Genomic DNA, 15000 nt, shown 5'->3' with positions numbered 1-15000 from the left:
AGGGAATAGGGTTAGTGTTGGGGTCGGGGACGGGCAAAGGGTTAGGGTAAGGTTTAAGGGTAGGGTTAGGGTTAGGGTTAGGGTTAGAGTTAGGGCGAGTGTTAGGGTTAGGGTGAGGGTTAGGGTTACGTTTAAGTGCAGGGTTTAGAGCGTGTGTTAGGGCCAGGGTTAGGGTTCGGCGAAGGGTAAGGTAGGCAAAGTGCAGAAGGTGAAATGGTTAACCAGTTAGCAAGCAGGGCAGCCGGCCGGTAATTGGAGCCGCCCGCCCGGTGATAAGGGTGCAGTTAGGTGCCGACAGGCCCAGCAGCTCCAGGGGCTAAGTACATGTGGGTAAATGGTTAACCAGTTAGCAGGCAGGGCAGCCGGCCGGTAATTACAGCCGCCCGCCCGCTAATAAGGGTGCAGTTAGGTGCAGAACAGCCCATCAGCTTCCAGGGGCTAAGGACATGTGGGTAAATGGTGAACCAGTTAGCAGGCAGGGCAGCCGGCCGGCCGGTAATTAGAGCCGGCCGCCTGTCCGCCCGCTAATAAGGGTGCAGTTAGGTGCAGACCAGCCCAGCGGCTCCAGGGGCTAAGTACATGTGGGTAAATGATGAACCAGTTAGCAGGCAGGGCAGCCGGCCGGTAATTACAGCCGCCCGCCCGCTAATAAGGGTGCAGTTAGGTGCAGAACAGCCCATCAGTTTCCAGGGGCTAAGTACATGTGGGTAAATGGTTAACCAGTTAGCAGGCAGAGCAGCCGGCCGGCAATTAGAGCCGCCCGCCCGCTAATCAGGGTGCAGTTAGGTGCAGAACAGCCCATCAGTTTCCAGGGGCTAAGTACATGTGGGTAAATGGTTAACCAGTTAGCAGGCAGAGCAGCCGGCCGGCAATTAGAGCCGCCCGCCCGCGAATCAGGGTGCAGTTAGGTGCAGAACAGCCCATCAGTTTCCAGGGGCTAAGTACATGTGGGTAAATGGTGAACCAGTTAGCAGGCAGAGCAGCCGGCCGGCAATTAGAGCCGCCCGCCCGCTAATCAAGGTGCAGTTAGGTGCAGAACAGCCCATCAGTTTCCAGGGGCTAAGTACATGTGGGTAAATGGTGAACCAGTTAGCAGGCAGAGCAGCCGGCCGGCAATTAGAGCCGCCCGCCCGCTAATCAAGGTGCAGTTAGGTGCAGAACAGCCCATCAGCTCCAGGGGCTAAGTACATGTGGGTCAATGGTTAACCAGTTAGCAGGCAGAGCAGCCGGCCGGCAATTAGAGCCGCCCGCCCGCCCGCTAATAAGGGTGCAGTTTGGTGCAGAACAGCCCATCAGCTTCCAGGGGCTAAGGACATGTGGGTAAATGGTGAACCAGTTAGCAGGCAGGGCAGCCGGCCGGCCGGTAATTAGAGCCGGCCGCCTGTCCGCCCGCTAATAAGGGTGCAGTATGGTGCAGAACAGCCCATCAGTTTCAAGGGGCTAAGTACATGTGGGTAAATGGTTAACCAGTTAGCAGGCAGGGCAGCCGGCCGGCCGGTAATTAGAGCCGTCCGCCTGTCCGCCCGCTAATAAGGGTGCAGTTAGGTGCAGAACAGCCCCTCTGTTTCCAGGGGCTAAGTACATGTGGGTCAATGGTTAACCAGTTAGCAGGCAATGCAGCCGGCCGGCAATTACAGCCGCCCGCCCGCTAATCAGGGTGCAGTTAGGTGCAGAACAGCCCATCAGCTTCCAGGGGCTAAGGACATGTGGGTAAATGGTTAACCAGTCAGCAGGCAGAGCAGCCGGCCGGCAATTAGAGCCGCCCGCCCGCTAATCAGGGTGCAGATAGGTGCAGAACAGCCCATCATTTTCCAGGGGCTAAGTACATGTGGGTAAATGGTTAACCAGTTAGCAGGCAGGGCAGCCGGCCGGCCGGTAATTAGAGCCGCCCGCCCGGTGATAAGGGTGCAGTTAGGTGCCGGCCAGCCCAGCAGCTCCAGGGGCTATGTACATGTGGGTAAATGGTGAACCAGTTAGCAGGCAGGGCAGCCGGCCGGCCGGTAATTAGAGCCGCCCGCCCGGTGATAAGGGTGCAGTTAGGTGCCGGCCAGCCCAGCAGCTCCAGGGGCTAAGTACATGCGGGTAAATGGTTAACCAGTTAGCAGGCAGGGCAGCCGGCCGGCAATTAGAGCCGCCCGCCCGCTAATCAGGGTGCAGTTCGGTGCAGAACAGCCCATCAGCTCCAGGGGCTAAGTACATGTGGGTAAATGGTTAACCAGTTAGCAGGCAGGGCAGCCGGCCGGTAATTAGAGCCGACCTCCCGGCCATTACGGGTGCAGTTAGGTGCCGACCAGCCCAGCAGCTCCAGGGGCTAAGGACATGTGGGTAAATGATTAACCAGTTAGCAGGCAGGGCAGCCGGCCGGTAATTAGAGCCGACCTCCCGGCCATAGGGCTGCAGTTAGGTGCCGACCAGCCCAGCAGCTCCAGGGGCTAAGTACATGTGGGTAAATGATGAACCAGTTAGCAGGCAGGGCAGCCGGCCGCTAATTACAGCCGCCCGCCCGCTAGTAAGGGTGCAGTTAGGTGCAGGACAGCCCATCAGTTTCCAGGGGCTAAGTACATGTGGGTAAATGGTTAACCAGTTAGCAAGGCAGGGCAGCCGGCCGGCCGGTAATTAGAGCCGGCCGCCTGTCCGCCCGCTAGTAAGGGTGCAGTTAGGTGCAGAACAGCCCATCAGTTTCCAGGGGCTAAGTACATGTGGGTAAAAGGTTAACCAGTTAGCAGGCAGGGCAGCCGGCCGGCCGGTAATTAGAGCCGCCCGCCCGGTGATAAGGGTGCAGTTAGGTGCAGAACAGCCCATCAGTTTCCAGGGGCTAAGTACATGTGGGTAAATGGTTAACCAGTTAGCAAGGCAGGGCAGCCGGCCGGCCGGTAATTAGAGCCGGCCGCCTGTCCGCCCGCCAGTAAGGGTGCAGTGAGTTGCAGAACAGCCCATCAGTTTCCAGGGGCTAAGTACATGTGGGTAAATGGTTAACCAGTTAGCAGGCAGCGCAGCCGGCCGGGAATTACAGCCGGCCGCCTGTCCGCCCGCTAATAAGGGTGCAGTTAGGTGCAGGACAGCCCATCAGTTTCCAGGGGCTAAGTACATGTGGGTCAATGGTGAACCAGTTAGCAGGCAGAGCAGCCGGCCGGCAATTAGAGCCGCCCGCCCGCTAATCAGGGTGCAGTTAGGTGCAGGACAGCCCATCAGTTTCCAGGGGCTAAGTACATGTGGGTAAATGGTTAACCAGTTAGCAGGCAGGGCAGCCGGCCGGCCGGTAATTAGAGCCGGCCGCCTGTCCGCCCACTAATAAGGGTGCAGTTAGGTGCAGAACAGCCCATCAGTTTCCAGGGGCTAAGTACATGTGGGTAAATGGTTAACCAGTTAGCAGGCAGGGCAGCCGGCCGGCCGGTAATTAGAGCCGGCCGCCTGTCCGCCCGCTAATAAGGGTGCAGTTAGGTGCAGAACAGCCCCTCTGTTTCCAGGGGCTAAGTACATGTGGGTCAATGGTTAACCAGTTAGCAGGCAGGGCAGCCGGCCGGCAATTAGAGCCGCCCGCCCGCTAATCAGGGTGCAGTTAGGTGCAGAACAGCCCATCAGTATCCAGGGGCTAAGTACATGTGGGTAAAGGGTTTACCAGTTAGCAGGCAGGGCAGCCGGCCGGCCGGCAATTAGTGCCGACCTCCCGGCAACAAGGGTGCAGTTAGGGCGCCGACCAGCCCAGCAGCTCCAGGGGCTAAGTATATGTGAGTAAATGGTTGACCAGTTAAGCAGGCATGGCAGCCGGCCGGTAAGCGGAGCGTCCCGCCCCGTAATACGGGTGCAGTTAGCTGCAGAACACACCGGCAGGTCCAGGGACGAAGTAGTGGACGGGGAAACGGTTAACCAGTTAACAGGCAGGGCAGCCGTACGGGCAGTAGAGCCGCCCGCCCCGTAATACGGGTGCAGTTCGCGGCAGACCAGCCCCGCAGCTCAAAAGTCTAAGTGGAGAACGGGGAACCGGTTGACCGGTGAGCCGAAGCATGCCAGCAGGCAGGGAAGGTGCAAAAAGGGCCGATAAGACCGAACCGGCACGACTGACAGGCTGCCGGGGGCGGGTTCCCAGCAAACCAGGTGAGGGGGCGTGGCCGGAGGCCGCGCAGCAGAGCCGCCCGCCCGTGAGTACGGTTAGAGGCAGCAGCGGGCTTCCCCAGCAGGGCAGAAGCCGAAGTGCAGGGAGCGAAATGGTTAACCAGCGAGCAGGCAGCATTCCGGCAGGGCTGGAGGGCGAAAAACGGCGTAAAATAACGGACCGGCAGGAGGAAATGGCTGCCGGGGGGCGGACCCAGAGCCCCCACGTGAGGGGGCGGTTCGGGAGGCAGAGCCGCGCATGCGCGGTTGGAAAACGCGTCACGTCGGAGCAGGGTGAAATCATTAACCAGTCGGCCGCTTCGACGTCGGCTGGCCGGGCCGAGGAGGGTCGGACCGGGGAAAGGTTCCCGGTTTCGTGTCCGTCGGGTGGTCCCGAGTGCGGCAGGAAAAAATCCGGAGTCCTGGGAGCCTTTTTTAAAAAAGAACCGGTCCGGGATGGGGTCGGATTTGGAAGCGTTTGCGGGGCCTAGGTGCCTCTTCGTCGGCATGACTACCGGACGGTCACCCGCCGATCGGCATTTGCGATTTGTTGGCTGGGGAGGTTGGCGGGGTACCTGCAGAATAGTAGGAGGTGGCAAATCGAGAATCGGTCGACATCGCCAAGTGCCTTCTCGAGCCTCCAGGTCTGCAGGGACCGACCCAGGCTGCCCCCAAACCGACCGCGAGGCCGTGCCGGGCGGCCATTTTTGGCCATTTTCGGCATTTTTCGCGTCTTTCGGTAGGTCACGGAAAGCGGCGGCCTGAAGCCCGGGCGTGCCCGGGGAAGGCTCCCCTTCGCCCGCGGGACCGGATTTGCCCCGGAAACGTCCCGAAGCCGGCCGGGAAGGCGGTTTCGAGGGCGAAGCACCTCCGATTGCCTTCGCAAGGCCGGGGAAAGTGGCCCCTGGGCCCGGGAGAGCAAAATCCGTGCGAGGACGGAAGCCCATGAGGTCAGATCCGAGGACCTTACCCGGCGCCCGGTGGGGGTATTCCCGCAGAGAGCAGCGAATCTGCCCGGCGACGGGTCAAGTTGCAATTTCTGGCATGCCACTCCTGGAGCTGGTTCATGAGTTCCCCTCGGAAGTCCCGATGAGGAAAGGGCAAAATGGCGTTTTGCGGGCTTTGGGGCCTCTTCGTCGGTAGGACTACCGCCCGACCTTACGGTTGGAATTGTCGGCAGGGGAGGTTGGCGGGGTACCTGCAGAATAGTAGGAGGTGGCAAATCGAGAATCGGTCGACATCGCCAAACGCCTTCTCGAGCCTCCAGGTCTGCAGGGACCGACCCAGGCTGCCGCCAAACCGACCGACAGGCCCTGCCGGCGGCCATTTTTGGCCATTTTCGGCATTTTTCGCCTCTTTCGGCCGGGATGGAAAAGCGGCGGACTGAAGCCCGGGCCTGCCCGGGGAAGCCTCCTAATCGCCCGGGGGACCGGATTTGCCCCGGTGAGAGCCCCGGAAACGTCCCGAAGCCGGCCGGGAAGGCGGCCAAGGGCGAAGCACCTCCGATTGCATTGGCAGGCCGTGCAAAGTGGCCTCCGGGCCCGCGAGACAATGCAGGGTGCCCTCGGTGTGCCCCTGAGAAATGGTTAACCAAACGAAGGACAGTGCGCCTCGGATTGCATTGGCAGGCCGTGCAAAGAGGCCCCCGGGCCCGCGAGACGTTACAGGTTGCCCTCGGTGTGCCCCTGAGAAATGGTTAACCAATTGGACTTGGTCTCTGGCAGAGAGACAAAGTGTTTTCACGAGAAATGGTTAACCAATTGGACTTAGTCTCTGGCAGAGAGGCAAAGTGTTTTCAAGAGAAATGGTTAACCAATTGGACTTAGTCTCTGAACGGCAGGCAAATTGTGGCCTTGAGAAATGATTAACCAATTGGACTTAGTCTCTGGCGGAGAGGCAAAGTGTTTTCTCGGGAAATAATTAACCAATGAGGCCAATGGACCTCGGGTTGCATTGGCAGGCCGGGCAATGTGGCTCTTGGGCCCGCGAGAGCAAAATCCGTGCACAGACGGAAGTCCATGAGGTCAGATCCGAGGCCTTTACCCGGCACCCGGTGGGGGTATTCCCGCAGAGAGTAGCGAATCTGCCCGGCGACGGGTCAAGTTGCAATTTCTGGCATGCCACTCCTGGAGCTGGTTCATGAGTTCCCCTCGGAAGTCCCGATGAGGAAAGGGCAAAATGGCGTTTTGCGGGCTTTTAGGGCCTCCTGGACGGTAGGACTACCGCCCGACCTTACGGTTGGAATTGTTGGCAGGGGAGGTTGGCGGGGTACCTGCAGAATAGTAGGAGGTGGCAAATCGAGAATCGGTCGACATCGCCAAAAACCTTCTCGAGCCTCCAGGTCTGCAGGGACCGACCCAGGCTGCCGCCAAACCGACCGAGAGGCCCTGCCGGCGGCCATTTTTGGCCATTTTCGGCATTTTTCGCCTCTTTCGGCCGGGATGGAAAAGCGGCGGCCTGAAGCCCGGGCCTGCCCGGGGAGGCCTCCTAATCGCCCGGGGGACCGGATTTGCCCCGGTGAGAGCCCCCGAAACGCCCCGAAGCCGGCCGGGAAGGCGGCCAAGGCCGAAGCACCTCGCATTGCGTTGGCAGGCCGTGCAAAGTGGCCTCCGGGCCCGCGAGACAATGCAGGGTGCCCTCGGTGTGCCCCTGAGAAATGGTTAACCAAACGAAGGACAGTGCGCCTCGGATTGCATTGGCAGGCCGTGCAAAGGGGCCCCCGGGCCCGCGAGACGTTACAGGTTGCCCTCGGTGTGCCCCTGAGAAATGGTTAACCAATTGGACTTAGTCTCTGGCAGAGAGACAAAGTGTTTTCACGAGAAATGGTTAACCAATTGGACTTCGTCTCTGGCAGAGAGGCAAAGTGTTTTCCAGAGAAATGGTTAACCAATTGGACTTAGTCTCTGGCAGAGAGGCAAAGTGTTTTCAAGAGAAATGGTTAACCAATTGGACTTAGTCTCTGGCAGAGAGGCAAAGTGTTTTCCAGAGAAATGGTTAACCAATTGGACTTTGTCTCTGGCAGAGAGGCAAAGTGTTTTCACGAGAAATGGTTAACCAATTGGACTTAGTCTCTGGCGGAGAGACAAAGTGTTTTCAAGAGAAATGGTTAACCAATTGGACTTAGTCTCTGGCAGAGAGGCAAAGTGTTTTCAAGAGAAATGGTTAACCAATTGAACTTGGTCTCTGAACGGCAGGCAAATTGTGGCCTTGAGAAATGATTAACCAATTGGACTTAGTCTCTGGCGGAGAGACAAAGTGTTTTCACGAGAAATGGTTAACCAATTGGACTTAGTCTCTGGCAGAGAGGCAAAGTGTTTTCCTGAGAAATGGTTAACCAATTGGACTTAGTCTCTGCCGGAGAGACAAAGTGTTTTCACGAGAAATGGTTAACCAATTGGACTTAGTCTCTGGCAGAGAGGCAAAGTGTTTTCCTGAGAAATGGTTAACCAATTGGACTTAGTCTCTGGCAGAGAGGCAAAGTGTTTTCACGAGAAATGGGTAACCAATTGGACTTAGTCTCTGGCAGAGAGGCAAAGTGTTTTCAAGAGAAATGGTTAACCAATTGGACTTCGTCTCTGGCAGAGAGGCAAAGTGTTTTCCAGAGAAATGGTTAACCAATTGGACTTAGTCTCTGGCGGAGAGACAAAGTGTTTTCAAGAGAAATGGATAACCAATTGGACTTAGTCTCTGGCAGAGAGGCAAAGTGTTTTCACGAGAAATGGGTAACCAATTGGACTTAGTCTCTGGCAGAGAGGCAAAGTGTTTTCAAGAGAAATGGTTAACCAATTGGACTTAGTCTCTGGCGGAGAGACAAAGTGTTTTCAAGAGAAATGGTTAACCAATTGGACTTAGTCTCTGGCAGAGAGGCAAAGTGTTTTCAAGAGAAATGGTTAACCAATTGGACTTGGTCTCTGAACGGCAGGCAAATTGTGGCCTTGAGAAATGATTAACCAATTGGACTTAGTCTCTGGCGGAGAGGCAAAGTGTTTTCACGAGAAATGGTTAACCAATTGGACTTCGTCTCTGGCAGAGAGGCAAAGTGTTTTCCTGAGAAATGGTTAACCAATTGGACTTAGTCTCTGGCAGAGAGGCAAAGTGTTTTCACGAGAAATGGATAACCAATTGGACTTAGTCTCTGGCAGAGAGGCAAAGTGTTTTCCTGAGAAATGGTTAACCAATTGGACTTAGTCTCTGGCAGAGAGGCAAAGCGTTTTCCTGAGAAATGGTTAACCAATTGGACTTAGTCTCTGGCGGAGAGGCAAAGTGTTTTCAAGAGAAATGGTTAACCAATTGGACTTAGTCTCTGGCGGAGAGGCAAAGTGTTTTCACGAGAAATGGTTAACCAATTGGACTTAGTCTCTGAACGGCAGGCAAACTGTGCCCCTGAGAAATGGTTAACCAATTGGACTTCGTCTCTGGCAGAGAGGCAAAGTGTTTTCAAGAGAAATGGTTAACCAATTGGACTTGGTCTCTGAACGGCAGGCAAATTGTGGCCTTGAGAAATGATTAACCAATTGGACTTAGTCTCTGGCGGAGAGGCAAAGTGTTTTCACGAGAAATGGTTAACCAATTGGACTTCGTCTCTGGCAGAGAGGCAAAGTGTTTTCCTGAGAAATGGTTAACCAATTGGACTTAGTCTCTGGCAGAGAGGCAAAGTGTTTTCACGAGAAATGGATAACCAATTGGACTTAGTCTCTGGCAGAGAGGCAAAGCGTTTTCCTGAGAAATGGTTAACCAATTGGACTTAGTCTCTGGCGGAGAGGCAAAGTGTTTTCAAGAGAAATGGTTAACCAATTGGACTTAGTCTCTGGCGGAGAGGCAAAGTGTTTTCACGAGAAATGGTTAACCAATTGGACTTAGTCTCTGAACGGCAGGCAAATTGTGGCCTTGAGAAATGATTAACCAATTGGACTTAGTCTCTGGCGGAGAGGCAAAGTGTTTTCTCGAGAAATAATGAACCAATGAGGACAATGGACCTCGGGTTGCATTGGCAGGCCGGGCAAAGTGGCTCTTGGGCCCGCGAGAGCAAAATCCGTGCACAGACGGAAGTCCATGAGGTCAGATCCGAGGCCTTTACCCGGCACCCGGTGGGGGTATTCCCGCAGAGAGTAGCGAATCTGCCCGGCGACGGGTCAAGTTGCAATTTCTGGCATGCCACTCCTGGAGCTGGTTCATGAGTTCCCCTCGGAAGTCCCGATGAGGAAAGGGCAAAATGGCGTTTTGCGGGCTTTGGGGCCTCTTCGTCGGTAGGACTACCGCCCGACCTTACGGTTGGAATTGTCGGCAGGGGAGGTTGGCGGGGTACCTGCAGAATAGTAGGAGGTGGCAAATCGAGAATCGGTCGACATCGCCAAAAACCTTCTCGAGCCTCCAGGTCTGCAGGGACCGACCCAGGCTGCCGCCAAACCGACCGAGAGGCCCTGCCGGCGGCCATTTTTGGCCATTTTCGGCATTTTTCGCCTCTTTCGGCCGGGATGGAAAAGCGGCGGCCTGAAGCCCGGGCCTGCCCGGGGAGGCCTCCTAATCGCCCGGGGGACCGGATTTGCCCCGGTGAGAGCCCCCGAAACGCCCCGAAGCCGGCCGGGAAGGCGGCCAAGGGCGAAGCACCTCGCATTGCGTTGGCAGGCCGTGCAAAGTGGCCTCCGGGCCCGCGAGACAATGCAGGGTGCCCTCGGTGTGCCCCTGAGAAATGGTTAACCAAACGAAGGACAGTGCGCCTCGGATTGCATTGGCAGGCCGTGCAAAGGGGCCCCCGGGCCCGCGAGACGTTACAGGTTGCCCTCGGTGTGCCCCTGAGAAATGGTTAACCAATTGGACTTAGTCTCTGGCAGAGAGACAAAGTGTTTTCACGAGAAATGGTTAACCAATTGGACTTAGTCTCTGGCAGAGAGGCAAAGTGTTTTCCAGAGAAATGGTTAACCAATTGGACTTAGTCTCTGGCAGAGAGGCAAAGTGTTTTCAAGAGAAATGGTTAACCAATTGGACTTAGTCTCTGGCAGAGAGGCAAAGTGTTTTCCAGAGAAATGGTTAACCAATTGGACTTTGTCTCTGGCAGAGAGGCAAAGTGTTTTCACGAGAAATGGTTAACCAATTGGACTTAGTCTCTGGCGGAGAGACAAAGTGTTTTCAAGAGAAATGGTTAACCAATTGGACTTAGTCTCTGGCAGAGAGGCAAAGTGTTTTCAAGAGAAATGGTTAACCAATTGAACTTGGTCTCTGAACGGCAGGCAAATTGTGGCCTTGAGAAATGATTAACCAATTGGACTTAGTCTCTGGCGGAGAGACAAAGTGTTTTCACGAGAAATGGTTAACCAATTGGACTTAGTCTCTGGCAGAGAGGCAAAGTGTTTTCCTGAGAAATGGTTAACCAATTGGACTTAGTCTCTGCCGGAGAGACAAAGTGTTTTCACGAGAAATGGTTAACCAATTGGACTTAGTCTCTGGCAGAGAGGCAAAGTGTTTTCCTGAGAAATGGTTAACCAATTGGACTTAGTCTCTGGCAGAGAGGCAAAGTGTTTTCACGAGAAATGGGTAACCAATTGGACTTAGTCTCTGGCAGAGAGGCAAAGTGTTTTCAAGAGAAATGGTTAACCAATTGGACTTCGTCTCTGGCAGAGAGGCAAAGTGTTTTCCAGAGAAATGGTTAACCAATTGGACTTAGTCTCTGGCGGAGAGACAAAGTGTTTTCAAGAGAAATGGATAACCAATTGGACTTAGTCTCTGGCAGAGAGGCAAAGTGTTTTCACGAGAAATGGGTAACCAATTGGACTTAGTCTCTGGCAGAGAGGCAAAGTGTTTTCAAGAGAAATGGTTAACCAATTGGACTTAGTCTCTGGCGGAGAGACAAAGTGTTTTCAAGAGAAATGGTTAACCAATTGGACTTAGTCTCTGGCAGAGAGGCAAAGTGTTTTCAAGAGAAATGGTTAACCAATTGGACTTGGTCTCTGAACGGCAGGCAAATTGTGGCCTTGAGAAATGATTAACCAATTGGACTTAGTCTCTGGCGGAGAGGCAAAGTGTTTTCACGAGAAATGGTTAACCAATTGGACTTCGTCTCTGGCAGAGAGGCAAAGTGTTTTCCTGAGAAATGGTTAACCAATTGGACTTAGTCTCTGGCAGAGAGGCAAAGTGTTTTCACGAGAAATGGATAACCAATTGGACTTAGTCTCTGGCAGAGAGGCAAAGTGTTTTCCTGAGAAATGGTTAACCAATTGGACTTAGTCTCTGGCAGAGAGGCAAAGCGTTTTCCTGAGAAATGGTTAACCAATTGGACTTAGTCTCTGGCGGAGAGGCAAAGTGTTTTCAAGAGAAATGGTTAACCAATTGGACTTAGTCTCTGGCGGAGAGGCAAAGTGTTTTCACGAGAAATGGTTAACCAATTGGACTTAGTCTCTGAACGGCAGGCAAACTGTGCCCCTGAGAAATGGTTAACCAATTGGACTTCGTCTCTGGCAGAGAGGCAAAGTGTTTTCAAGAGAAATGGTTAACCAATTGGACTTGGTCTCTGAACGGCAGGCAAATTGTGGCCTTGAGAAATGATTAACCAATTGGACTTAGTCTCTGGCGGAGAGGCAAAGTGTTTTCACGAGAAATGGTTAACCAATTGGACTTCGTCTCTGGCAGAGAGGCAAAGTGTTTTCCTGAGAAATGGTTAACCAATTGGACTTAGTCTCTGGCAGAGAGGCAAAGTGTTTTCACGAGAAATGGATAACCAATTGGACTTAGTCTCTGGCAGAGAGGCAAAGCGTTTTCCTGAGAAATGGTTAACCAATTGGACTTAGTCTCTGGCGGAGAGGCAAAGTGTTTTCAAGAGAAATGGTTAACCAATTGGACTTAGTCTCTGGCGGAGAGGCAAAGTGTTTTCACGAGAAATGGTTAACCAATTGGACTTAGTCTCTGAACGGCAGGCAAATTGTGGCCTTGAGAAATGATTAACCAATTGGACTTAGTCTCTGGCGGAGAGGCAAAGTGTTTTCTCGAGAAATAATGAACCAATGAGGACAATGGACCTCGGGTTGCATTGGCAGGCCGGGCAAAGTGGCTCTTGGGCCCGCGAGAGCAAAATCCGTGCACAGACGGAAGTCCATGAGGTCAGATCCGAGGCCTTTACCCGGCACCCGGTGGGGGTATTCCCGCAGAGAGTAGCGAATCTGCCCGGCGACGGGTCAAGTTGCAATTTCTGGCATGCCACTCCTGGAGCTGGTTCATGAGTTCCCCTCGGAAGTCCCGATGAGGAAAGGGCAAAATGGCGTTTTGCGGGCTTTGGGGCCTCTTCGTCGGTAGGACTACCGCCCGACCTTACGGTTGGAATTGTCGGCAGGGGAGGTTGGCGGGGTACCTGCAGAATAGTAGGAGGTGGCAAATCGAGAATCGGTCGACATCGCCAAAAACCTTCTCGAGCCTCCAGGTCTGCAGGGACCGACCCAGGCTGCCGCCAAACCGACCGAGAGGCCCTGCCGGCGGCCATTTTTGGCCATTTTCGGCATTTTTCGCCTCTTTCGGCCGGGATGGAAAAGCGGCGGCCTGAAGCCCGGGCCTGCCCGGGGAGGCCTCCTAATCGCCCGGGGGACCGGATTTGCCCCGGTGAGAGCCCCCGAAACGCCCCGAAGCCGGCCGGGAAGGCGGCCAAGGGCGAAGCACCTCGCATTGCGTTGGCAGGCCGTGCAAAGTGGCCTCCGGGCCCGCGAGACAATGCAGGGTGCCCTCGGTGTGCCCCTGAGAAATGGTTAACCAAACGAAGGACAGTGCGCCTCGGATTGCATTGGCAGGCCGTGCAAAGGGGCCCCCGGGCCCGCGAGACGTTACAGGTTGCCCTCGGTGTGCCCCTGAGAAATGGTTAACCAATTGGACTTAGTCTCTGGCAGAGAGACAAAGTGTTTTCACGAGAAATGGTTAACCAATTGGACTTAGTCTCTGGCAGAGAGGCAAAGTGTTTTCCAGAGAAATGGTTAACCAATTGGACTTAGTCTCTGGCAGAGAGGCAAAGTGTTTTCAAGAGAAATGGTTAACCAATTGGACTTAGTCTCTGGCAGAGAGGCAAAGTGTTTTCCAGAGAAATGGTTAACCAATTGGACTTTGTCTCTGGCAGAGAGGCAAAGTGTTTTCACGAGAAATGGTTAACCAATTGGACTTAGTCTCTGGCGGAGAGACAAAGTGTTTTCAAGAGAAATGGTTAACCAATTGGACTTAGTCTCTGGCAGAGAGGCAAAGTGTTTTCAAGAGAAATGGTTAACCAATTGAACTTGGTCTCTGAACGGCAGGCAAATTGTGGCCTTGAGAAATGATTAACCAATTGGACTTAGTCTCTGGCGGAGAGACAAAGTGTTTTCACGAGAAATGGTTAACCAATTGGACTTAGTCTCTGGCAGAGAGGCAAAGTGTTTTCCTGAGAAATGGTTAACCAATTGGACTTAGTCTCTGCCGGAGAGACAAAGTGTTTTCACGAGAAATGGTTAACCAATTGGACTTAGTCTCTGGCAGAGAGGCAAAGTGTTTTCCTGAGAAATGGTTAACCAATTGGACTTAGTCTCTGGCAGAGAGGCAAAGTGTTTTCACGAGAAATGGTTAACCAATTGGACTTAGTCTCTGGCAGAGAGGCAAAGTGTTTTCAAGAGAAATGGTTAACCAATTGGACTTAGTCTCTGGCAGAGAGGCAAAGCGTTTTCCTGAGAAATGGTTAACCAATTGGACTTGGTCTCTGAGCGGCAGGCAAATTGTGGCCTTGAGAAATGATTAACCAATTGGACTTAGTCTCTGCCGGAGAGACAAAGTGTTTTCACGAGAAATGGTTAACCAATTGGACTTAGTCTCTGGCAGAGAGGCAAAGTGTTTTCCTGAGAAATGGTTAACCAATTGGACTTAGTCTCTGGCAGAGAGGCAAAGTGTTTTCACGAGAAATGGGTAACCAATTGGACTTAGTCTCTGGCAGAGAGGCAAAGTGTTTTCAAGAGAAATGGTTAACCAATTGGACTTCGTCTCTGGCAGAGAGGCAAAGTGTTTTCCAGAGAAATGGTTAACCAATTGGACTTAGTCTCTGGCGGAGAGACAAAGTGTTTTCAAGAGAAATGGATAACCAATTGGACTTAGTCTCTGGCAGAGAGGCAAAGTGTTTTCACGAGAAATGGGTAACCAATTGGACTTAGTCTCTGGCAGAGAGGCAAAGTGTTTTCAAGAGAAATGGTTAACCAATTGGACTTAGTCTCTGGCGGAGAGACAAAGTGTTTTCAAGAGAAATGGTTAACCAATTGGACTTAGTCTCTGGCAGAGAGGCAAAGTGTTTTCAAGAGAAATGGTTAACCAATTGGACTTGGTCTCTGAACGGCAGGCAAATTGTGGCCTTGAGAAATGATTAACCAATTGGACTTAGTCTCTGGCGGAGAGGCAAAGTGTTTTCACGAGAAATGGTTAACCAATTGGACTTCGTCTCTGGCAGAGAGGCAAAGTGTTTTCCTGAGAAATGGTTAACCAATTGGACTTAGTCTCTGGCAGAGAGGCAAAGTGTTTTCACGAGAAATGGATAACCAATTGGACTTAGTCTCTGGCAGAGAGGCAAAGTGTTTTCCTGAGAAATGGTTAACCAATTGGACTTAGTCTCTGGCAGAGAGGCAAAGCGTTTTCCTGAGAAATGGTTAACCAATTGGACTTAGTCTCTGGCGGAGAGGCAAAGTGTTTTCAAGAGAAATGGTTAACCAATTGGACTTAGTCTCTGGCGGAGAGGCAAAGTGTTTTCACGAGAAATGGTTAACCAATTGGACTTAGTCTCTGAACGGCAGGCAAACTGTGCCCCTGAGAAATGGTTAACCAATTGGACTTCGTCTCTGGCAGAGAGGCAAAGTGTTTTCAAGAGAAATGGTTAACCAATTGGACTTGGTCTCTGAACGGCAGGCAAATTGCGGCCATGAGAAATGG

Source organism: Cetorhinus maximus, unplaced genomic scaffold (assembly GCF_964194155.1).
Source record: "Cetorhinus maximus unplaced genomic scaffold, sCetMax3.hap1.1 HAP1_SCAFFOLD_2184, whole genome shotgun sequence".
NCBI classification, from domain to species: Eukaryota; Metazoa; Chordata; class Chondrichthyes; order Lamniformes; family Cetorhinidae; genus Cetorhinus; species Cetorhinus maximus.
This window is presented reverse-complemented; position numbering follows the sequence as displayed.